Consider the following 4997-nt stretch of genomic DNA (forward strand, 5'->3'; position numbering starts at 1 on the left):
GCTAGAAAGGGAAAGCAATTTAATCAAGAAATAATTTGATTCCAGTGTGATGAGTCTTTAAAGAACTGTGATTACTCTGGAATCTGCATCACTGAAAGCTCATATCCAGAATCTGTGAGGACCAAGGAAGGTCACCCGCTAAGTTTCTTTATGTGACTTGTCTCCTCAGACAGCAGCTGTTCACAACTTGTGGTATCAGAGAGAGAGGACTCAGGCATTACTAGAGTTTCCTTTAACACCCATGGGTTTTCTGATACTCTTCAATTCCCTGTGTGTAAATCTTGAGTAAGATATTGGATGAAATAAAGTTACAGAACAAGAAGACTGTCACCATGATCATGCTGGTGTGAGACCAAATTTCCTCAAATGGACAGACTATATAAGCCTCATGGGAACTGATACTAACACTAATAAAAGACCAGCTATTTTCATTCATCTCTACATATTTATGTGTCCAGATCTGTAAGTATTTGCCATGCATAATATTTCAAGCAACAAGGACAGGGAGAAAGGGTATGATTATAGTAACTACACATTAACAATCTAAGCTACAAATTGTTATGACATTTTATTCCTATAAAATTATGTTCTTTGAATGACTCAGGGCTATAGCATAAGTTTGTTCTACTTTTCATATTTATTAAATTATGATTTTGGTTAAATAATTGTTTTTACTATAACTACTTTTACTTTAATTTCTACCAGTAAATATATATCTTACTGAAGTTGAATTCATTATATAGACTAGGATTGTCTTGAATTTAGTAGTCTATTTCAGGCTCATGATTGTTGGGATTAAAAATACGTGTGCATCACCATGTTCAAGTAGGTGCTAAATGTTTAATCACAATGACCATCATACTAATTTCTTTGTTTTTTATTGATTTCTTAATTGCAATCAAAAGAATCCAAATAACTATAAATTTCTTGTAAAGAAATTAGCTATTTTTTCTCCATATTATTATACTTTGCATGTTGGAAATAATGTTCATACACTCAAGGCTAGAGGGATGGTTCAGAGGTTAAAATCATGGATAATTAACCACTTATGGATTTGTTAAAAGTAACAGGACTAGTCACAAACTTTTAATAGACCAAAGAGTGAAACAGTGTTACTATTGATCAAAAATACGATATAAGAAGCCAATGCAAAGGACTTTGAGCCTATAATTCTTGATCCTAGAGAAGCTAAATAAGAAGGTGAACCTAAAGAAAATCATATAGTTATCCTCCTGGATATTGGAAGTAGACAAGATTGCCAAGCAAAACTTGGGTGCAAGGGGGTTGGGGTGGGGTGAGGGGTGGATGTAAGGGGAGATGGGTAGAGAGAGAGGAGAAGGGGAGGATTGGGGAAAGCTTGGGGGAATGGGATGGGTGGAATGGAGGAAGGGTGAATATGGGAGCAGGGAAGTAAATATCGTAATTAAGGGTACCATTTTACGGTTTTCAAGAGACTTGATTCTAGAGGGGTTCCCAGGTCCAAGGAGAGGTCCCCAGATTTTTCCTTGGGCAGCAGAGGAGAGGGTACCTGAACTGGCCTTGTCCCATAGCCACACTGATGAATATCTTGCATATCACCATAGAACCTTCATCTGGTGATGGATGAAGATAGAGACAGAGACCCACATTGGAGCACTGGACTTAGCACCCAAGATCCAAATGAGGAGCAGAAGAAGGAAAAACATGAGCAAGGAAGTCAGGACACTGGGATGGATCTAATAGGACCTCACCTAGACCAGCTGGACTGGGAGTGATGGAGTATGTGATCAAATTGGACACTCTGAATGTGGCTGGCAATGAAGGCTGACTGAGAAGTCAAGGACAATGGCTCTGGGTTTCGATTCTACTGCATGGACTGACTTTGTGGGAGCCTGGTTTGTTTAGATGCTTACATTTATAGACCTGGATGGAGAAGGGAAGACCTTGGACTTCCCATGGGGCATGGAACCCTGACTGCTCTTAGGACTAGAGAGGGAGGGAGAAGGGGGGAGGGGTAGGGAAAAGGGAGGCAGGAAGGAGTTGGAAATTTGTAATAAATAAATTTAAAAAAAATTAAATTAAATTTAAAAAAGAAGAAAAAGAGAAAAAAGAAGATCAATGCATTTTGCTTTAGAAATAAAGAAGTCACCAGATGATTCTCGATGACATTCCAGGACTTCTGTCTGTAGCCTCCATTTCTTATTCTGTGCACTTCAAAAGTATTGCATTTAACCTGTGCAATGCATCAAAGAAGTAGAAGCCAAAAACTAGCTTAAAGCATGACAGGGCACCATACTCCAGGTTTGTCTAAAATATTTTTTTTCCATATGGTATTTTATGGGTAGTGCAAAAATGGATAAAAACAACCCCAATTCAACTATGACAACTCAACTATGTAGCAAGGATTCCCAGGATTGTTAAACTGAGTAACTGTGGTGCTTTGATCTTGGTGTCTTATGTGCAGTTATGGAGAAAGCCACATGAGTATCAAGGATGAACCGGCATTCAAGGGAAAATATGGCTGTAATAATATCTTTGAGAACATTTCTCCAGTATTCAAATGAACCTTTTTTTTGTATAAAATACTAACCACTGGAATAAAAGGAGGTTGATGTGCATTTCAGGTCTTCAGAAACAACAAGTGAAATAATTTGTGTAATATGGATTATATGATTGAGGAACCCGAGTGGGTATAATACTCAGAACACAGTTTGTCCTTTACTCCAATTATCCTAACTCAGTTCATCAGAAAGTGGTGCAAGATGTGACTGTATGAGTAGTCAGCACTGGATTCTTTAATAGAAAATATAAAGACTTGATTTTATTAACCACTTTTGTGTTTTACTGAGCATTGACTATATTGAAAACTTTTCTGAGCAATATAAGAATACCTTATAGCTCTGTTTTTGTGGTGCCCCCTAGGTCTTTGACTGTGTCAAGATGAAGCTGAATGCTTCCTTCCCCACCACCGGCTGTCAGAAATTAGAGAATGAATGCAAACTTTGTGCTCTCTATAAGGAATGCATGACCATAGAAGTAGCCGCTGATATTCTGGCTGAGGAGTGGAAGGTTTATGTGTGAATCAGTGGCAGGAATGACAAACAAAGTTTTCCCATGAAGCAAGATGTTTTGACCCATGGCAGAGTGTGCCTGCTGTTGAGTAAGGTGTATTGCTGTTATAGACCAAGGAGACTTGGAGAGAGGAAGAACAAGTCTGTTTGAAGATGCATTGTGGATGCCAATCTCAGTGTATTTAACTTGGTTATTCTAAAAAATGGAGAGAAGGATATTTATAGATACAACTGGGCCGCATCTGTTGGGACCTAAAAGAGATGGCAGAATCTGAAAGCTTTTTAAACTCTCTACAGAAGATGATGTACACAAACACATTGCCCATTGTCAGAAAGTCCTTAATCAAAGAAGATAAGGAACCCAGAACCAAAGCACCGAAGATTCAGTATCATGTTACTCCACATGCCCTGCAACACAGATGCTAATGTAGTGCTCTGAAGAAACAACATACTAAGAAAAGCAAGGAGAAAACTTCAGAATATGCTAAACTTTGCCTAATAGAATGAAGAAGGCCAAAGAAAAGCACCAGGAATAAATTGCCAGAAGTCATAGGCTGTCCTCACTGAGAGCTTCCACTTCTGAGTTCAGTCCAAAATAAGTCTTTAAGAATAACAAATAACCTACAGATCTGAAACAGCAGTATCTCTATGACAGAGGACAATAACTGGATAGTCAAGAGGATCCCCAGGGGGAGCCCACTACCAGTGGTGTAACAGAAGCAAGAGGCCTCAAGCCAGACTCATGGCAATAAACACTTGTGAATAAAGATGGATAAACTAAAGAGAAAATACTGTGACTAAACTGGGCCACATTACAGCTTCTATGACAGGATTCTCCTTTGTGTGTATGTGTGTGTTGTTTTTTTTGTTTGTCTGGTTTAGTTTTTGGTTTTGTTTTGGAGGGGGGACTGCAAGTGCAGAGGGTGGATGTGAGGGGACAGAGAGAAAGTGGGACTGGAATGCATAGTGTGAAATACACAAAGAATTAATAAAAGTTAAAAAAGAGTAGCAAATAAATAACCACACCTTAAAATAAAAAATACTGTCTTATCTGCAACTAATTCTTTTTTCCATTCAACTGTGCAAAGTACAATTTTTGTGTAATGACATAGCACAAGAGTAAAAAAAGTAGACTTTCACAGAAAGGTTACCATGTAGAAATCATAGGAATGACTTGTCAGCTTTGAATCATGAGTGAATAACACTCTCAACACAATGTAGTTCAGTGTGAATAACTTATTATTGATTATTAATTGTATGCTTCAAGAAGTTGAAGATTAAGTGGGATTAGCATTAGTTTCAAGCACTGACTGAGCAGCTGTTCTATGGGAAATAGCATTGTGGGGCCATTGCACTTGCAAGTTTAGAGTAGGCTTAAATATGCTAAAGGAAGAATAAGGGAATAATTGACCCTTAAATTGGAGCTAAAGTGTAAATATCATTTAGAAACTTAATTCATCCATATCATACATGCAGTGAAATATGGCACTCAAAAGCACTGAGCTAAGAAAGTTTTATTCTGGAAAATTTGCATAAGTGATAGACAGCTGTAGTGTTCTCTGGAGTGAGTCAAGGGAGAAACATTAGGGACAAAAAATGTATATGACAAAAGAAAAGGAGAGTACATAAACAAATTAAGGACAGATTATAAAATCTCATGCTAGAAAATCTTCAGACAGTATTTTGTTTTCTGGTTTGTTGAAAAGTGAAGTATTAATCACTGATATTTGACAGATATTTGCATTTAATCTTTTATCTTAGTTCTGTGTTAAGTAACAATCAAATTCATTTTTTCCTCCTGGAATTCTATGATAACTTCTTTATTAAAACAAAATCAGAAATATCATATTTTCATCGATGTGAAAAAGTGTTATCTAGTGTCTGGCACTATGTCATGTTACTTTTTCATTGTTTGGTTAGAATATTTCAGTGTGATGTCTTTTGGTG

General features: G+C 37.3%; 1 pseudogene; it reads left to right on the forward strand.

The window, feature by feature from the left end:
• The first annotated feature begins 2919 nt into the window (after window positions 1-2919).
• LOC148121240 (small ribosomal subunit protein eS6 pseudogene) lies at window positions 2920-3649 on the forward strand (annotated as a pseudogene).
• The last annotated feature ends 1348 nt before the right edge of the window (window positions 3650-4997 follow it).

The sequence above is a fragment of the Myodes glareolus genome, chromosome 8 (assembly GCF_982192425.1).
Source record: "Myodes glareolus chromosome 8, mMyoGla1.1, whole genome shotgun sequence".
NCBI lineage: Eukaryota > Metazoa > Chordata > Mammalia > Rodentia > Cricetidae > Myodes > Myodes glareolus.